Below are 22,093 nucleotides of genomic sequence, written 5' to 3'. Positions count from 1 at the left end.
TTTTTTTTTTAATTTGTAGATGTGATGTAAATTTAGCTCTTTAATACTTGGATTAATTACCCATTTTCTGTGATATTGTTATTTTCTTTTTCTCCCCAGTTCTGGGTGAGTAGCTCATTTTTTAGTGAAATGCTTAAGATTTCTTTCATCAGAGCAGGGATATAACAAATGCTTAATAAATATTTAAATGTCCCATCTGCCACAATAAACTAGTATAGGCAAGGCTTCCATGTCCTCTGGAAGTATTTTGTAAAACATATTCCACAGCATGTCACTGTTCTAGAAGAGCACATCCTGGCATTATATGGGAATAAACTAAGCTCTGTAAGGCAATCTGTTATGAATTACCTGCTGTTTTAATAGTGAGGTCATCATGTAAAATACTTTTTATTTGTATTTCCAAGAAAGTAGTAAAGATTAAACAGATCAAAAATCTCCCCAATTCTTTTTGTGCTTTTAAAAATTAACAAATGCTACCTGTATAGTTAGTAGAGAAGATCACAGTGGTGGGATTAAAAAGAAATCAAATGTTTCTGGAGAATGTTAACCATGTGAGGTTAATACCATAGCACAACAACCTCTTGAGAAATAGCTAGCTCTGGTATAATATTGCTGTATTTGCTATCACTTCATTCTTCTTCAAGCAGTATTTGTTAATCTTCAGTTTGTGCCTTGGGGATTGATGATGTGTGTGAAATCTCATTCGTATGTTTCGTTTCTCATTTGTGAAAGTTCTCATTCATATGACAGTCATCCTTCATAAGATATCAAAGATGTGATGTATATCAGGTGGTCCACAGTGCAAAAAAAAAATCTGCAGACGTTTTGTCCACCAGCAGAAGATGGTTGTTTTGTCTCCAGAAATGCCAATAACTGCATTGCTAGCTGCTGCTTCAGCAGATCATTTTCAAAGCACTTTTATAAAGGGAGAAGGACAGGAGGAGTTTTTATTTGAGGACATATAAATTCCACAATAAAAATCTGTTTGTAAAGTTTCATGCTATTTCACTTCACCCTGAGATAGATGTAGAAATTACTAAGCTAAACTGCCAATTCCCCTATATTATAATGGCATAAGCTCTACAATCAGCTGAATTAAATCTGAAGATCTGACTGATTTTGAGGGGATGGGGGGAAATCTCAGTTGTAGACCTTAGTTTAACATTTGGTGTCATGAGAATTTTTTTTATTTGCACTTGCTTCTGGGTTTGCCTGGAGTTGGATGAAAAACTTACTGACTGTCTGATTCTCCAGATTTTAATGCACGAAATTCAACCAGCATTTTTTTTATGTCTTACCAAATTAAGCAGAAATGATAAATAGGAAAGGAAAAGAATCAACCATTCATCCAGTTAATTGTCTGAGGAAAGAAATATGTATTTTTGAAATGCATTGGAAACTCACATTTTTCTCTAGTTTTCCATGACTGAAAACAGGAGGTGAAGTTTTAGTAAGGAATACAACACATTCAGCCAATATCTTGTTAAACATGAGCATCATAGGGTTGATTTTGTGCATGAATAAGCAGTGGTTTTTAAGTCATTTCTGATCTTAGAAGTTAACACAAGAATTCTTTTCAAGTGAATTCCACAGCTTACACTAGCTGGCTTATTTTGGGACCTATAGTGTCTGATGAAAGTAGCTTGATGATGCTCTGAAAGCTGCACAAGGATCATAAAAAATCAGTTGTCAGAATATCTTGTATTGTGCTTTTCAAAGCAATTATGACTAACTCCTCCTCAGGCTATTCTGACAGATAAATTGAGGAAGCATAAGTTTAAATCTTACTCCTGAATCATTTCTGTATGAATGTTTTTAAGGTATCTGAAACGAAACTGAAACAGAAACCCTTGAACTACAGTCTAAAATCAAGGTTAGAAGAAAATACTTCATGGAGATATTTCCCTTCTTTGAGAGAAACACTGTCAACCACATTGAGCAGCAAGCAGAATTAAGATGCTTCAAAGGCACTGTCAGTTCTGCCTTGCCAAAAAAAATTTCTGCGTGGTCAGTGTTGTCAAGGGACATATCAGACAAAATTCAGAATTCGTTTTCATGATTGAGGTTCAATTGCAGCATTTCAATGTGTTTAAGGACATACAACTTGGGTATTTTGAACTATGACAATTCAAAGTGTTTTGTTTTTTAAACAGTGTTCTCGAAGTATTTTGTTTCATTGAAAAAAATGAGTTTGGTAATGCTCATTGAACAATACCATTTTTCATTTCAAAGTTGTGATTATTTTCTCAATTTTCAGTTTCTTACATGTATTTTGTGCTTTGGAGTTAAGGAAACTTGCCTAAGAGATTAAGACATTAGCAAAAGTTGTCGTCAAATGTAGTAGGTGACAGAGAATATCTTATTGGGATATTAGCCACTCTCAGAGATGTTCATCCTTTTGACTGATCTGGCTTCTTTACAACATATGGAGGAAGATCATGTACCTTGTACCTCCTAAATAAGTAAAAAGATTCAGAGATTCAATATTTTCCCAAACATTGGGTCATTTGAGACAACTATGGAACAGGTGGTAGAAAAATATATATCTCTCTTAACCTAGAGGGAAAAATCAAATTAAATCAGATTTAAAAGGTGTATCCAATAAACTAGTGGAGAATGATGTCATAAAGTAGAGGCACTGGAGAATCAATTCGGGACCAGCAACTCCCAAAAGCCTCAGTGATGAAGAATGAGGACATTTATTTCTTTGGCAGGGCATATGAAGATCGGAGTGAACAATTCAATCTTAATATGTGTATTTAGAATGCATTTGGAGAGAGTCCCATTTATGCCAGCTGGATTCAAGAGATTATTGAAAGGAAAGCACAGACGTTTACTTCATATGTCACAAAGAATTTTTGAAAATGGCCTTAACACCTCCCAGTGGGCCTGGAAATAGCTAAAGAATCTCTCATGGTTGATTTTGGTTTTATTGAAGTGATTTAACAGATACAATCATAGTATAATTAATTTATATGCATATGAATCTGTTTACCCTGGGCAGTGTATATCCTTTCTGGTGCAGTAAGTATGAAAATCAGGGTGTCAAAAGTTGTGATTTCTGTTTTGCTGGAAGTTGTATGAATGAAATTCCACTGGGCAGACTTACAGATTTGTCATTCTATATATTGATTTGGTTCAGAGGCTGAAGTAGAAGTGGTGCTTTTCCCACTGTCTTGAAACAAAATCTAGTGCACAGAATGACTGAACTGGCATCGTGAATGTTTCTGATACAGTGTACTAGTAGAAAACTGCTAATGTATATGAGGTAGCTGTTAGCACTGCCATCTCAGATGAGGCTGTTTGCATTAGTGTGACTATAACACACCATCAGAGGAGGATGGACAGCTCATCAGAGTTCAGTTTGATGCTGCTAACTTTATAGCTGTGGCTATAAACACTCAAACTCTTTGTAAGTTGTTCTCTATTGCCATCTCTATTCAGCAAATAACTAGCTATTGTTCAAATCTGAGTACAGAAAGGATCTCTATAAATGTTCTTGTTTTGATGAGATGATTTAATGTTTTTCTCCTAGATCAAAAGGCATAGACTTGTGAGGTTTTTTTTTTTTTTACTCATGATTAAGATCAGTCTATACTTAAACTGAGTCGTAATTATTTTTGTTTGAGACCTAATATCTTTTGCAATTCTGTAGGTTCTGGATATCAAAAAATAAATGTATGTGTTATAGAATGCCTGTTAACAATGATATTTTATGATATATGTGAAATTAAGAAATACTTTTTTTGTACTTTGAGCCAGCTAACTTCACATTTCTGAAGCTAGCATCAAGAGAATCGTACATCTAAAAAATTTATTAATGCACATAGAAGAGAAGCTCTTCTTACTCATTAAGTAAATATGAATACAAAATTTCAGATATTAGATTTGCAGTGTTCTTGCTTTCCATAAAGAGTTCTCAAAATTTAACTGCAACAATGCTCCAGTACAAAATCTTTCCCAATAGTTTGTCTTTGTGAATGACAAGTTGGACAAGCAAAGGAAAACCACAAAGGAAACAGTAAAAAGCAAGGATTAAATTGGTTCAGCAATCAGTAGTTTATTAGAGGATTCCTAAGCTATACATTTTGTCTAGGCTATTATTCTTAATAGTAACTCATGTTCTGTCTTTTCTTTACCCAGTTGTTTTCTGATAGATTTTATCTTGCTAGGCTTCAAAGGAAATATATTCAAGGATATCACCATGGTAAATAACTTCTTTTCCCTGTGAAAACTGTCAATTTATTCCAACACTTTTCTTTCTCTTTTTTTAAACCAGTATTCATTCAGAAGTTTACAACCTGGTGGCTTCATTAGCTTTGGTGAGATCTCATCAAAATCTTTCACAAAACCAAGCACATTATATTAACACAATAATCTAGACCAGTAAACTTGTTGGATCCTTGGAAAAAATACAATTTTATCTGTAAAGTGTCTGCACTACTTCACCCTGGTCTGTTAGAAATGTATTGCTTACCTGTGACATCTCTACTTACTTGGTGCAGAGATTACTTTTACATACCTTTAGCTGAGAAGTTCACCGCTGAAAATACGCGTAAATATCAGCGTGATATTTATGTATTTCATTTGTCCAATACTGAGTCTGCTTTACACATAAAACCTGATATTTAACCAAGTATTATGATCGAATGTAGAGATGAAATTTCTGTGGAACTGTTGATCCTGTTCATTGACTGTCCAATTTATTGAGTTTTGGTGCTTTGTGTTATTATTTTTAATCCTTCTAACATCACTGAGCCTTTTCTCTGACAGTGGATCCCTATCCAGGTTCAGTGCGGCAACTGGTTTATCAACACTAGGGATACCAGTACAAATAATTAGGGTAACTGATCTGTTGTAACTTTACTCTTACTGGATAAGAATTCTTTCACTTCTTAACCATCTATCAGATCTTCTGACTTTCATTTTAAAAGTTTCCACAATTTTATTGTGAAAGACATGAGAAATACTAAGCTGCTTCTAAGCCCTTTGGCCTATTTGTATGTGAATATTGTGTGTAAATTGTCAGAGACTAAGCTCTTAACCATTTCTCCTCTTCGGGTATGATCCATATTTCTTTAAATATATTTTTTTCTGAGATGTAGTAGTTTGCTTTTCAACTTTTTTTCCCCCTGTTAAGTAGAACAGGAAGAGGTAGAAAGAAGTGGTAAAAGGGTAAATGAGTAAATATTTTTGTCTAAGTATAATGTCTTTAGAAAATTTCCCTACTATCTGTAGGCATTTTGCATATTTAATTGCTCATTTTCATTTCCTTCTAAGTTTATTTTATGGTATACCTTTCTTAAGTAATTCCACAAATAAAAGTTGCAAGGACTGAATGCTTTCTGAATTTTTTCATTCTACATTGCAGGAAAGTTTCTATGTAGTTCCTGATGATAACTTTAATGTTCTTGTTCTTAATAACTAGATTCCGATGGTGTCTGTATCTCAACTGATTGACTAGTTTTTGTGGCTAGAACTAAGGGCAGTAGGGCACACTGATTCTGAATATGTTCTCAAAAACATTTCTTTGTTTTTAGATCTTATGTTACTGTCAGTCAAAGTATGCTTAAATACTCAACACTGACACTAAGCTTAATAATCACACCTAAAATATTTAGTATGTAAGGCATATGTACCATACTGGATTTGAAAATCATGCTCTTCACTCTGGCCACTCTGGCCTCTCTGGCAGAGAGAGAGCTGAATGAACCTCACAGAGAGGACAGAGTGGCACTTTACTGACAGCTTTTGAATATAATTTGATTTCTAAAGATTAAATGTCTTCAGAAAAAAATAAATCACAGAATCTTTAGAGATGGAAGGCACCTCTGAAGGCCATTTACTCCAACTCTGCTGCAATGAACAGGGACACCACAGCTAGATCAGGTTGTGCAGGGCCTTATTCAGCCTCACCTTTAAAATCTCTAGGGACGGGACATCAATCATATTACGGGGCAACCTGTTCCAGTGCCTCACCACTTTTGCTGTAAGGGATTTTTTTCCTTATTTCTAATCTAAATCTACTCTTTGAGTTTGAAGCTGCTTCCCCTTGTTCTATCACCACAGACCCCAATAAAATGTCTGCCCCATTTTTTCCTGTGGCTTCGCTTTTGATACCGAAAGTCTGTCATCAGGTCACCTCACAGCCTTCTCTTCTTGAGGCTGAAGAGCCCCAGCTCCCTCAGTCTGTCCACATAGGCGAGGTGTTCCATTCTGTGGATACCTGTAGAAGCCTTATTCTTAGCATCTCTAGCCAAGTTCAGTTCAGGATGGTCCTTGGCTTTCCTAACCCGAATCATATTCATATATTGAATGCCAACTGTTACTGATGATAATAAGTAAGTTAGTAAATGTTTGTTAAGTGACACTCATGCATATGTATATGTAACCTGCTATATTTTGAATTAAGCAGCATGTGGTTGAACAATCTAACAGATGTAAGTAAATTATTTAAAATTATGCCCTTAATATAACCAAATCTGAGACTATATTTGAAGTTTTATAATAAATTTCTGTAATTAGATTTTTATGATGTGACTTATATTTCGTACACTCTGACAGTTAGCTGCCTTTTTCCATATGAATCATTTTAAGTTTCAACTTTTATAATGGTTTAGAAGAAAGAGAAGATATTAGAGTAAAATTGTACCAAACATTCCACATCATGTAGGTATATTTGAAATATCTGTTGTACTAACTGTTATCTGCTGACAAGCAGTTACTCTCATCCATGGATATAGGCTATTACCATCCAGTAGTGATACTTAGCCCACAACAATTTATTTTGTTTGTGCTCTTTTTTTTTTTTTCCTGTATGATTTCAATTCTATGGGCTGTGAACAAATGCAGGAGCCCAGTGATGTTAATGTGCAATTTACGAAAGGCTCTCTAGCCACTGTCTCAGGATCTTCATATCACTATGTCTATTATTTTAACAATTCTCTCTCTTCCTAGTACTTACATTCACAGATCATCTAATCTTTTCAACTTATTTGTTTCTTATTTAGATGTTCACTCATTCTCTCCACTTTCTCTTAGGTATTAAAGTACTCAATATGTACAAATCCTGTAATTTTTTCAAGCATGCGGGAATAAATTATTTCCATCCATGAGACATTATTAAATATGCTTGATGATTTGGTGTGACCTTACATCTTTTGTCGTCTATTTTCCAGTTACACCTTTGTTTTCCTAGCTTGCCTCTTTCTTTTCTAGATTTTGCTTGTACTGTCTTTAATAGTGTTCCAAAGCTAAAAGCAGTCCTTCTTAAGTTGATTTTTGAGGACACAAGCCACAGTGATTACCTTCTGCTAGACCTGTCTTTGTGTCCCTGTACCTGCTGTATTTCAGAGCAATTCCTAATTAACTGTCAGGACTCGTTGTTGATCAGCAAGAAGCTTGTTTGCTGTAATTTCTCTCAAAGAGTAAATAATTTCCAAAATGTATCAGTAGGCTCAAATTTCCAGAGGGAAGCTATCTAAGGGGTAGACTGTTAGTTCTGCTAAGACTGCATTAACGTACCATTATTTCAGCATTTTAATCTGAAGTAATTAAATGGGAATTAAAGGCATCAAACTTATTAGGAGTAACTTGAACAAATAATGTAAGTATGTTTGACTAATATTTATTTATGACAAATGACTGGAATTTCTCATCAACACTAACTAAACCATCTTTATCTTATATGATCTTATATGTCTTACCCTTTCACCCTTCAAAAGAAAGACATAGATTCTTATATTTGGTGTAGGTAAGCACTTCAGCAATGCTTTTAATTTTTATGATGATGTATTTACATTTTGATTAGGGTTTTGAGGTATTTTGTTACATTCCATGTCAAAATGCATTCACAATTTGATGTAAAATCTTCACCAAATTTCTTTTACACTGTGCATGTGGGGAGCCTTAAGCAAGCAACCAAAGAAGGTAACTGTAAGTAAACAGCCAACACCTCAAGAAATGGAATGGAGAAACAAGGGATGGTTCCTATGTTGAGATTTCCTCCACAAACCCATGTATTTGCTTTACAATGTGGAGGATTGATTTAAAAGTCCCATCACCTGTGAGGGAAGCAGTGCCTCCATTCCTTGCAACAAAATTTATAAATTAAATGGTGTGAAATGACTATGCTGGGAAATAGTTTATCCTTAGTGAGCAAGAGGGAAAAAATTTGGAAAAAAATGAAATGAAGAAAACTCCTTAGAAGTGAAATAGGGACACCTTAGCTTTAACTTAAAAGGGCGTCCATAAGAATATAATTATGTAAATGTCAAGAAGGCTGGAAGTGGTTTTAATGTTGTACATTAAGATATATATTAATAATATGATGGAATTAGGAACAGAAAAACCCATACTAAATATCAAGAAAGACGTTCTGACAGAAAGATACATTAGTCTGTAGAGTAGTTTCCCATAGGGAAGCCATCACTTGAGGGCTTTTTCTTCCATCACTAAGTTCCCCAATTCTATGAAGATTCATATTCAGCTCTTCATGTTCAAATGGCAAATTAAACAAGAGAGATAATTTAAGCAGGTCCCGAAGTCCCTCAGTAATTTTTAAGGAAATTCAGTTACATCTTCTTATCAAAATATCCCTCATTGGGGTTAAGAATAGACCCCTCCATATATATTTTATCAAGTTATGTTTAAAAAATAATTTTATTTAATTAAAAAGTGTATATACTTTAAGTTTTGGTACTACTCTTTTTTTTTTTTAATGTATTTTTGTCATCTACTTTGTCCTTCTCTAAAATTCTGGGGCTTTTGACTGTATTGCTGGTAACAAATGGTGTTGGACAATATATTTTCAGTTCAAAATACAGTGTAAAGTGAATTTTATGTGGGAGTAACAGAGTTTGGAGTTCAAAAGAAAAGCTACTCACTTCATCACAGAAGTACACTTGCATTTTAAGATTAGCAGTACCAGTGATCTAAGGCAAAAGGCAAACTGAGTCATAATCTGTATCACAACAATGGAACCCTTTGAAATGGACTTCTCCAGAAATGTAAGAGTTTTGAGTGTCAGCTCACTGTGAAGCTTTGATTCTTTTCATGGGATTTTCCTTATTTTGTCCTGACACTTTTGATGAAAGACTTTACTTGTTTCAGTTTTCAAGTTAAGCACGAGGAACTTTTACTATTCAATTGTACATTTATTAGTATTACATTTTGGGTTTTTGGCTAGATAGCTTTTAAGATCCGTTACATTATGTTAGTCTCAGTCTGGAAAATGATGGTTTAATTCATGTCACAAATTATGAGATTAGGCAAGCTGTGATATATAAAGAGATATCTCACTAATATGCACAAGAATTGAAAAGTGAGAGGGACCTTAAACATGTAAAGATATATACCTTTTGGCAGTTCATTCCATGTTCTATGAAATCTTGAGTAACTCATTCAGATCTCACTTAATCATTAAGTATCTCTGTATAGTAGTTCTCATCCACCTAACTGGTGCTGTAGGACAATCTGACATGACAGTGTAGCAACTAAGATACAGAGATAGATAAATTGACTCTTAATTAGACAATTGTGTACCTCTTTCTTTTTCTAAAGAAGAATGTGATATTTCAAACTACTGATGAATTTCATGGTTTTATAATATTTCTGTTCAGTCTGTTTTTTTCTTATTGATGCAATATACTTCTTGCTAAGTTTATTTCCCTGTAGTAAAAAAACGTAAATCTTGGCTCTTTTTCAGAGTTTTGAGTGTACTAGGTCTTCTGCTAAAAAAAAAAAAAAAAAAAAAAAAAAAAAAAAGATTTCTGCTGAAATAAAACCAATGATTTTGGTTATTATTTGCTAAACTATTGATTAAACAGTGCAACAAATTCTCACATTGAAGCATATGTACATATGTCTCCTTTGTCTCTAAAAAGCTTGTTCATTTCTTTTCTTGACAATCCAAGAGGTACTTTACACATTCCTATACGTCCATGTAGTTTTCACTGCATGGTATGTACTACTGCTTAAATGAACTGAAAAATATTAAGTCAAACAAGCAAATTTAGCTTATCTGAGTAACTCAATTACATTGAACTACAGGCGTTGTGAGAGTTTTAGCTGAACTTTTGCTCATCAGTAAGTCTACAATTCTTTGCTAAGAAGCTTTGCCTCTGAAACCCTCATGGGGTTTACCAAATGAATTTAAAGCAGTACAGATACCTTCCAAATCCTGTAACAGAATTTGCTAGTAAGCCAAATAAGCTGGAAAAAATCTGTAAGTAGGGAAAGACAATTTTTGTTGAATTAATGAAAACTGGAAAACCTGAGTTCTCTGGTTGCTTATAGCCTAACTCAATAACAGTCTCTGAACAAGGAAGTAAGAAAATATATATGTATATAGAAAGTGGATTGGCCAACAGTAAAATGTTTGCCCTCTATGATAAAAGGAATGGAACAATTACTTAAAAAAAATTCAGACAGCAAACTGAAATGAAGTTTGTCAAGTAGGAACTTAATCACAGGGTACAACAAAATCCAAGTACAATGTATTTATGTTACTTAAGATGCACAAATGCTTGTAATTTTTACTGCAAGCTAGATTGCAGCTCTCTTTATAGCAGTGAATATAGCCTACACAGGAGAGATCTGAACTGAGATTCAAAACATAATACTGTGGTATGTAGTGGTGGAACCAGTAATCTGAAGCCGCAGATCTACAACTGAATCTTTTTTATTTAGTAATACACAAATATATGAAAAGTATCATCACTGAGCTCTGAACACAAGAAAAAAAAAAAACAAAGACAAAAAAAAAAACCTTGAGAATGTCAGTTCATATGTAATGTATCTGGAAGATAAATACCTATTTCAAATAAATGATATCTTAAAATCTGTGGCGGAAAATTAATGACACTGATGTAACTGGATAACTTATTTCAAGTTCTTTGCCCTGTTGACTGCATTTAATTTTGCAACTAGATGTGCAAATCTTGGTTATCCTCACCCCTTCCGTAACAAGCTGAAGAGAATGAGCCCAGAGTAACTTTCATTAATGAAGCTGTTTTTCAAAGGATGGATTGTGCATTTAAATCTAAACGTTGTACACTTTAGTATCTCTTCTACAAATATTGTGGAGAATTTTCCATCTGGCCCAATTTCTCATTTGGGTCTGATTCCAGTTTTTTCTAGTGATTATATTGATAATTTTGCTGGGAGAGCACACACACAGAAAAATGCAGTAACCATTTTGGCTACAGAGAGAGGGCACCTCACTCTTACAGAGTAGTACTTATTCTCTTAAATTTGATTCAGAGATAAACCAAACTCAAAACGTTTTATTTGTTGTCCACTTTTTCATTCTCCCTTTTATTTTTAAATGTGTGTTTTTATACCTAAGTTGTTGATTCTGAATTCCAATCAAAGAGTAACATGGAAAAGACCAAGCAATATTCTAAAAGTGTACTGAGTATGCCTCCCATTCCTACAAGTATCAAATGTTTTTCCTCTATATTACCTTTACCTTGATCATTATTTCCCAACAAGACAGTGTTGTAGACAATGTATAGAATGATCAGCAGTTCATTTACATTTAAAGCAATGAGTTAAGTGAAATGATGCAGTAAGAATAAAACAAAATGGGGTAACGCACCTAACTGTTACTACATTAGATTAGCTATTAAGAAAGATAAATCACCATCTGCCCTAATACTTTACCATCATCCAGATCTGCAGTTGCTGGGAAGTCCCAGCTGAAGCGAGAATTCAGAGAATCTTTCCTGGCAATTAGGAGGGTCTGCACAATGCATCCCCTCACAAGTGAGATCTCCAGCTTCATTACAAGTGGGTCCAGCTTTTTGATTGTTGAATAAACAAGTTTATGTGACAGTTAGATGGAACAGCTGCTTTTGCTCTCCCTTTCTGATTTCCACCTCAAGTCTGACCAGGACTCAAGGATGAACCAAGGGAGTTTGTGTACTAATAGGCCTTGACACTATGCTCCTAAACAAGGAAAGATTAATACATTCTCATAACTCTTTATCTAAGCTACATTTCTTGCTAATGAGACACTTTATCCAGGATAGATATTTTGTTAATTATTACACATATTTTGCTAATGATCGGATACTGATGTTATTTCACACTTGGCTTTGAGATTCACCTAAAGGTCAACTTTGGTTTGAAGCCTACTGTTCAGACCTTAGTACTTTATCTTGCTAGATAGATTTTCTTCTCTGTTCAAGGAAACATTTGAATTCCTCTGAAAAATAGCATTGTTTCTTCTATGGTGCTGAAGTGCTTTAAGAAAAAGGTTTTTTTTTTTCATTTTATTTTAGATAACAGGCAAAATTATTAACAGTATTTTGGTATTAATCTAAACTATGCTAAAATTATCTAATCTAAAATTAGTTGAATTGGGCTGTAGAGTTCTTAGTTACCTTGAACTTTCAAACATGAAATTTAATTGATGTAATACTCACCTGTCCGGTAAGCAATAGCACCCTGTTCTTCGGCTGTAGTGCAATGCTAAAATGACTTATTTTATAAATTATTTGACAATTATTCAGTGTAAAGAATAAGCAAAATCCTAGATGCAGCATTTATTAGGTATATTTCCACTAGTTATGGCAAACACAGTTCTTGTGTAACAAGCGTAGGTCTTGACTAATGTGAATTAATAGTGCTCTGAAAGGTGGAGGAAAAATAGGAAGAGCTGACAAGCCTGAAAGTAAGATGGAAGAGCTGGAGAGATTAAATTTCCTAGCAAATAATTGTCCCCAAGCTAAGTAAACTTATTTAAATAAATTCTCAAAAAAAAAAAAAAAATCATTTCAGCATAAAAGTGAAATAATTGTAGTACCTATATTTGTACATGCCAGCAGCCTCCACAGAAAGGCACTTTTCACTGATGTATCTCCTCATGAACTTATTACAGGTAGTAGAGGCCATTATCTTCTCTATTGTATGTACAATTAAGTACAACATCGACACTAATACTAAACTTAGAAAACAATTTTAATGAGTCGAAATTTCAGCAGTTTATTCAGACTTAAGCTAAGAAATCAATTCCCATCCAGACAGAATACCAAGTTAACAATGGCTTATTATTTCTTATTTTCACTTTTCTCATTGCATCGAAGAAGTTGATGTTATGTTCCAGGCAGTCAGATTGCTCGTTTGTCAATTTATTCTCATTTTTATACAAATTTGTCAATGATATTACTAAAATCATATTAAGTTTCTTTTTTTTTCCTCAACATGGTGTTGCATTGTTTCAAGTGATATTATTTCCTTGGGTTTCATTTTGTTCTGTCCCCTCTGAATAATAGAACTTTTTCTCAGTCAGGGAATTTCTGAGACAAACATTTCATACAAGTGATTTTTTTATTTATTTGTTTTGAAGATTCATGTTAGGTCAAATCTGGGCCTGACTGAAGTCATTGCAATCAATATTTATTTTCCAATTTGAGTACAGAACTAAGGTCCAGATTATGAGGAATATTTCCACCTCTGCCACAGCCTGACTAAAATTCATATGCATTTTCAGTTTTATACAGCTATATTGTTACTAAAAACTTTATTAAGCCTAAATAACTTTTTCTTCCAAATATCAACATGAATGAAGTAATGCATAACTGGACCTCGCAATAAAAATAATGCATTTTCTGCATTCTCTGAGAAACTGGTTGCTCACATATATAGCTGCCTGATATCAAGTGTGCTAAAAATTAAGTGTGTAATGCGACTAAACCACACAAAGACAGTGAACATTTCTACACTTTATTATCTTAGCCTGTATTATGACTTCTGGAAATTCTTCTTGGGTCTTCCTGTCAGCTTAATCCAGTCTCATCTAATCAATAGAAGGATAAATATTTTTCTTTTAGCTGATATACATGTTTTCCTAACTAAAGGAGTTGCCAAATATGAAATGAGGCTGTAGAGGAAACCTATCTATGACATATACTCAGCAGAGAAGTTAGAAAAGGTGGCTAGATATACTCATTATTTAATGCTTTGGTATATAACTGTTCATCTTCTGAAAGTACTTAATACTTCTTAATACTTAATACTGAAAGTACTTCAAACTTCTGAAAGTACCTATATACATTCTGATGTCTTCAAGTTGCATATTAGAAAGTTTTGACTCCATCAGTGCGTGTTGTAGTAGTAAGACAAAACTAACAAGTACATAATTGTTTGCTGCAGGGAAGTATATGTTTCAAATATATTTGAAATACCTGAAATGTTATTCATTGTTACTTCCAATGTCTTTATTTATATGTGCAGTTAAGATCATGCCGTACATGGTACTTTCAAGGGCAAATGAGCAAAAAAAGAATTTTTACTGCTCAAATAAAGAACACCTTCTAGTGCCTTCATTTTGACAGGTAAGGTGTTCTAGAATAAATTGACGAAGTACTTGAATCATTCAGATCATTCTCAAGTAGATTTGAAGTTCAAGTGATTAATCAATAATGCAGTAATAGAATTTTAGATGTATGCTAGACTGATATGGATTTTGCAGCATTTATGTCATTATGTGTAACAGTGAACATTCACCTCAGCCAGTGCATTAATGCATTTTTCTTTTTAATATATGTATATCCTACTAAGTCTTGTTACTTGTGGAATTTTATCCATAGTGAGACAAATGCTCTAAACCAGTGAATGACAGGTGAGAGTTAATCTCTACAGCAAGATTTATAATCCCATCTCATATACCTATATAAAAAGTATCCCTAGGCTCTGAGCAAGGAGGAAATGCAGCGATATTTCACTTGAACTCTATATTTCCAGAGTTAGTAGAGGGTCTTCTTACAGCCTCATTTGAGAGTGTTTTGTGTGTGTGTGTGTGTGTGTGTGTGTGGCTTGAAGTATGAAGCAGGACAACTGCTACAGTGAATAGGGTTTCTAACAGCAACATCAAGATCCCTTACTAGTCTTGCAAATAATTCTCTTTGAAGATAGAAACGTGTGACACTGCCTGGCAACCAATATAGTCTGAAGTAAACTGAAAAATCCTATTCAGCATGATCCCTGTTCAGAAGGTTTACCTAAGCATACATGTAAGTCCAAATCGTAGAATTGCAACTGGAAAACCTGTGAAATAAAATAGAAGGTAGGAGGTAGCATTTTCACTTCTGATAGGGGCTCACTTGAATTCAGCGTTGAGCTGACTAGCAGGTGAAGGTTACAAAGGCCTCAGCTTTCCTTTGAATTCTTGCCAGCTCCTGGTTACCTCTGTAAAGCCATCCAGTGAGAAACAGGTTCAAACTGTCGGCCTTAACTGAGATGTGTACACATCTTGGCAGCTAGGGAAAGGCTCACTTTGTGCTTGATTAATACGGTGTTGTGACACAATGTTGAAGTATTATTTCATTTTTGTAAGGAATGCAAGCCAATGATCTTATCTAAGAGTTAAAATACATAACAGAAATCTTTTCCAGTGTTATGTTTCACTAGGAATTATACATTTTTTCTTAATGTTGAAAGTAAAATTCACAGATTCACAGTGTTGTAAGTACTTAAATACTGCACATGACAATTTGAAATGTCCATTGTGCTTAGGTATCTCATGCATCATGGAGTTAAGTAGGCAATGACTTTAGTTTTACTACTATGCAGTTATTTGCAGGTATGAGGCTAGTGAACGGTCTTTGTCTTCCCTCAGAACCATATATTTAAATGTACAATTCACGAGGCTGGTACTTCCTCTGCCTGTTTGTATCCCCTTCTGCAGGGTACCCGGTATTCCCCAGCTACATCTCCACGGGTGCAGAGGTCTGTGCAACATAGAGCAGAGCAATGTTCTGCTCTCTCAAATAACTGCTCAGTCATTTAGAAAAAGCTACAGGACATGGCTTTCGTGCAAAGATGATTTGCTGATCTATGCTTTGCCCTTATCTGTTTACTTTTTTTTCAAGCAGTCTGTCTAAACCAGAATGCAAACAGTCCCAAATAGGGAACTGTGTTTATCTAACACTGTAACTTTATGTTGAAATATAAATATATCAAATACAAATTGTATTGATAGTTACAACTAATGCCAGTAACATTTAAAAGATGTAAGGGACATGAGCTCCTTTGCAATGTGTTCAAACTCTTTCCTGACCAAAAGGTTCGTTAGGGTACCTAGGAACATGTTATCAGCAAGATGTGGTTCCTGCTTGGATTTAATCAGGTGTGTCATTGCAGAAGGGTGACGTAGCTTCCAGGTGTCTTTAATGCAGAGGCACATGGCGGCAGTGTTTGGGCAAGGAGCCCTGACTTATGCTTCCCATGCCTGCTTAGGAGCTGAATGAAGAACAGTGGGAATTCCGTTCTGCTGCTGTACTAACCATTGGCTGAAGCCATCAAATCTAGATAAGGAAAGCATAGGTTGTAGCTGGACAGTTTTCAGTTTTTGACCTGATGAATGCTCTTTAAATCAGCTGCAAGCCTCTCAGTAACACATTCGTGCACTAATGCAGACACAGTGCTCTGTCTCCAAACACTACCACACTGCAAAGTGCAAGTGTTCACTTCAGGTCAGCATTAGTTCAAGGCCCACTTTCCATTGCATGGTGAATGTGTGTTTTTTCTGAGCTTTTTTATAGGCATTTTCTGTGAGACAGCGTGTTGCCTGTTAATGAATCCACCTAATTCTTTGTCCCTACAAAATAATGTAATCCCGACTGGGAGTGGTATCAGATGTGTAGCAGTGTATTTGTATCTCCTTCACTTGTGGTTGTCACGGAGTTATCTAGATAGATCTGTGCCCGTGACAGGGGGCAGTAGGCTCGCGGCACCCCCCCCCCCTCCCCTGGCTTCCCGAGAAAAAAAAAAAAATGGAGCAGCGGCAATGATCTAAGAAGGAGAACTTATTTTACTAACTACGATGTTGGAATGCAAGATGACACAATATAATACAATCTAATTGGAAGTAAGGATAATAAATCAAGTGAAATGAGAGAGAGCGAAAGAGTGATAGAGAGAGAGAGAGAGAGTGAGAGAGTTTCCGAAACCGAAAGCCCTACTTGATGAAGGCGCACAGCTTGGAAGCACACCCACTCCTCTCCCTGGCAGCAAGCGAAAGTGAAAAAAGACCGCGCGCAACCAGGTGATGTATCTTCCGTGATGTATCTTCCTTCTCTGACCGTGAGGTTCTCTGGGATACGTAGTTCTTCTCTTTTGTCCATGATGTTATGATGTGGAATACCAATAGCAAAATTACAAAACCATGACAGTGGTAGAGGCAAAAATTTCCCAAGTGTGGATGTGCAATTGTTTATCTTATATGATTACCAAAATTCATTACAGGAAGTTATGGAAGTTTAATGTCAAAGTAGACATTTGGCTACAGGTAACCAACATGAAACTCAATCATTTAGTCATAAATAAAAATAAAGTAAAAATGATATGTTCTTTCTGTTTTGCTGTCTGTTGGCTTTAAATAGTTGTACAAAATTTATGTTCAGCTACTTCAGTAGAAATCTCACAAAAGGGTAATGAGTTAATATAGATGGGTGAAAAGCTAGAGTAGGTAGCCTTCTGTACCTCCTTAATTTACAATATTATCAATTGATTACTTCATATAGATCATTTGTATTATAGATATGAACAATAGACTTTTTATCTACCTCATTAATTCTTGATAAATTGAAGAACTTTGAAGAATCAAAGTACACATTTTAATAATGTTGTTTTTCTAGAGGTTAATATTTTCTAGACGTTAATATTTTCTAGAGGTTAATATTTTCCAGTTGGGTTAAGCTTGTTGTACGTTCCAAAACATATCATTGGTCAACTACTACAGTAAGGTTTCTGAGTATCCTTGATAATTTTAATACATAAAAATTAAAGAAAAATAGTAAACTGCCTTCTACTTGGAAAATCATGATGTCTTTGATAAGAGAACCGTATTCTACTGAGATCTACAAGATATTAATGAGAAAGGAACTTTTTAAAATGTAGAAAAATGTTTTTAAACTTCAAAAACAAGTCAGTTGGCAAATAGGGTACTGATCTCTTAAGAAATAATAGGGTACAGTTTATTTTGAAGATTAATTTACATTACTGTGAGACAAAGGCAGCATGTAAAGTGGTTTGGGACTTTGTTTCTAATAAGTGACTCTAGTTTGTGGAAATGAGAAGCTAACGTTAATAAATATCTAAGTATAGATCATTTTCAGTTTTCAGATTTGTGTGAAAACACTATTTCAGTGTTCAACAGTGTGCTGTTCCAATTCTTTGCTCTGGAAATAGAATTATTGCAAGGTGTATCGGTACTTGGGCTTACACAGTGAAATACAGTCTAAAAATTATATAGAAATGAAGATGTTAATGAGACAAGAACCTCTTATAATTTCTAATGTTTAAGTTGTTATAAACTTCTCAAGGTTTATTTCTGCCAGTGATAACAGAACTGTGGAAGTAATGATTTGGGAAACTTCTTTTTATAATGTATACAGACAAGAAATGATTGAAGTTAAGGTTGCTAAGACTATGAAACTCCACCACTTGCTTTTTCAGATTTTTGGTAGCTCTATCACAAAAGTAATATTTCTTTTGGAAGTACTGTAAGAGGAGGCTAACATTTCATTTCACAAAGAAAACACATGATATTTGATTTCTGATCCAACAAAAGTAAGTTACATCAGTAATAAGAACTGCTCTAAGTCTTTGTCTTGCAGTAGGAAAATTAATTCCCATAATCTGCGCCTGAAACTTGCAGTGAGCAGCATACTCAGAATAATTTTGATAGCCTGAGCTTCCACTATGAATCTCTGCCTAAGTGAAATTCTAGTCACTAATCACTGAACCATTCACTGTGCAGGTTGCATATGGCTTTGTTAGCAATTACATTTATTTTAAATGGAGAGAATTACTTGGAAACACTGTTCACTGAAGATTCGAACAGACCAGAGCAATTAAGCATTAGTTGCCGAAGGCCTTCAGATAAAATTACTAAATGGTTCTTTCACTATAAATGTTCATCTACCTAATCTCTGGAGGCTCCTAGCTGTTTTCTAATAAACATTCACTATTTCCTCACTAACATCAGTCTAAGCATTTAATAATTAGAAAATGGTAGAAAAGGGATTAAGTTCCACTGTTCTTATGGCAAAAGACAGAGAGTGTCCCTAAGCCAGGTCAAGAAACTGTAATAATGTCTGCCATTATTAATTGCGACCTCTTCAGTGTAAGTACAGAGACAGGTTTAATTAACTCAGGTTACTCCTTTTCCAAAAGTACTGAATCAAGTCTAATATTTTCATAAATAGTCATAATGGACTTGGTCTCTTTGATTAGATGGCTCTCTGAGGTTCCCATAGAGCAGGTATTTATTAAAACTGTGAGAAAAAAAAATTACAGGCAGGCAGAACTTACTGGAGATAGCAGGAAAATATTTAAGCAATTTTAATAGTTACTCCAAATGCAGGTTCCAATATAAGCTCCTAATGGAAGAATTTTGGTACAAAAAATTTTGATTTTTCAACATTCATAGGTCAGCAGGGATAAAGTGTTTGTGCATAGTCACTCCAATTTTGTTGTTTGTTTTCTTCTAGTAATCCCGTAAATGGTTTAGAGGCAGAGAGTAAAGATGCGAGGCATCTTCTTTGGCTAGAAAGAGTGGGAAATTAATTCTATCACATTTATAGAACATAACAGATTAATTGTAACAAAATTTAACTTTTGTTTCTAGTTTCCACTGTGCCTGGTGGTTTCAGTGTAATTCTGACAAATGAAAGATTAATTTCTTATATTTTCATTTACTCTAGAATGATGAAGGGGAAGGCATGACTATAATTACATTTTTAAAATGTAGGTTGGTCATAAATCCTGAAATATAAATACATGTGGTCAGTACATTGATTCACTGAAGAATTTATTTTTATTTGTATTTACAGAATGAAGAAAAGCTTGAAATATACACAATTTTCCACTGTGAATACATATTAGAAAGCCATCTATTTAGAAATTATTGACTGCAAATACTTTAGCAGTGCACTGAATAACATTTAGAGAGACTATAAATTCAGTAATTGAAACACAAATTATGCACGCTTCTTATTTATGAAATTTTAAGTATTGCTTTTCATCAGAAAATGTAAATGATGTTTAAAACAATTAATTATTCAGATTGGTGAAAATGGGAAAAGCTGGCAAAGCACTTTACCATCCCTGAAGTGAAACAAAATAAATTGAGAAGACTCTAATTTCTTATATTAGGCTGTTAAGGCATAATGTAGTAGCGTAAGTTACTGTATTGAAAACCCAGCTGTAATTCTGAAGTGTGAAGGGAACACTGCTAATGTATGCTCTTGTTTATGATAAAGAACTTTTAAAATGTGTTTATACTGGTTCACCAGGACATTTTTCATCTTTGCCCTCTCTTGAAAGAAGAGACTTTATTTTAACAAAGAACAGTATAAAATGGGGAAAAAAAAAATATTGGCCTTGAAGTAAATTTATCTTTATCTCTTTTTGACTATTCTGTCTTCTTCCACTCCTGGAGGAGAGAGATGAGGATGTGAAATTAGAGAAACAAGTAGAATTTGACAGCTTCTAGTCGCACTTACCTTAAATAGGTTTTTACCAACTTGGTGGGGATGTTTAGTGCCCACTAATGAGTTTCTTTAATAACATATCATGACTTTTGTTTTTTAAAGTGAATTTCTAAAGATTTTAAGATTATTCACTCTATGGTGTCAAGTAGCTTTAGGGCTCTTTTGCCTTGCATCTATACTGTAGTGTTGTGGTGGTTTTTTTTGTTGTTGTTGTTGTTCTGTTTTTTTGTTTTGGTTTGGTTTGGTTTTTTGTTTTATCTCAGGGCATGTAAAATATCTGTAGAGTTCGGGAAAGTCTGGGAAATGATCTTAGTAAGTCATCAGAGGATTTAATGTAATACTGTGTAGACAGTGACATGAGGATAGTCCAAGAGTTAATCAGATTTTCCAGATTTATAAATGGGGAAATTAGGAGGATAATGAACTGATAAATCAGTAATAAACCTATTCTAAAGAGTAAGACATTTTTGGCTCTCTTCATTAAGATTCGTATCTCCTAAAGGAAAAGTGATTTCTTAATGCTAAGCCTTCTAGAAGTCACTGTGACCTATTTCTGAGAATAAAATTAAAAAGATAAACTTTCCTTTGAAATTTATAGGTAGAACAGAGAAGTCACAAAGGGAATGTAAACTTATTTTCTGCAGATAGCTCTCATGCTAACCGTTTCACAAAAGACTACTGGACTAGAACTGCCATTGATTCAAATATTTGAAATCCCACTGTAACTGGTGTTCTTGCACTCTCTTTGATTCAATAAAAGATTAATTCTAAAGAAAAGGCTTAATTTTGTAGTTTGAAGCAAGAAGATTAGCAACATATACACAGATGTAAATTAATTACCTCACTCTTCTGGGATCAAAACAAATACTTGTATTTGTACCTTGTTACTTTCTTCAAAGATATTGTCAAAGATATAAAGAAACTTTTTAGAAAGAAAACCCAGAATTTCTCAACCTGACTGTATTGGGAAAATGTGATTCTTAGTCAATCAATTTAGGATATAACATGGATCCATTTACAGACAATGAAAATGTACTGCCAATTTCAGAAGGCAGGATTCATCTGAAAATTTTAGCCTTCACATTTACAAGTGCAACTTAAGCACTCTTTTTTTTTGGAAGTTAATGGCTGAACTCTCATAAGTATGTGTAATTTATGTGTGATAATCAGTTTTATTTGTTGAGCAGCTCTGCCAATGATAACAGAACTGTGGAAGTAATGATCCAGGAAATCAACTGCAGTGCTGTATTCCTTTTCACTCTGTAATCAGGATGGTCTAAGTAGCCAAGGTTCTGGTAGTTTAAAACAGAAGGGAAAAAAATAAGCCTGGAAATTTATACAATCTCAGACAACTTTCTTCAAAAAAGAAGAAAAAAAAATATTAAATTTTCCTGCAGTTTAGGGAAAAAAAAGTCAGTTGCCTGTATTAATGGCAAAAAGAATGAAATTAGAACATAAAAAATAATACAGCATAGAATGAGTTGCAATAAACTATGATAATTCCATAATTTAATGTTAACTATTTTTACTGGTTGATATTCAGACAAGTTAGGGGCCGGAGATCAAACTTGTTGTTGTAAACCAATATTAGC

Source organism: Gallus gallus, chromosome 2 (genome assembly GCF_016699485.2).
Source record: "Gallus gallus isolate bGalGal1 chromosome 2, bGalGal1.mat.broiler.GRCg7b, whole genome shotgun sequence".
NCBI lineage: Eukaryota > Metazoa > Chordata > Aves > Galliformes > Phasianidae > Gallus > Gallus gallus.
This window is presented reverse-complemented; position numbering follows the sequence as displayed.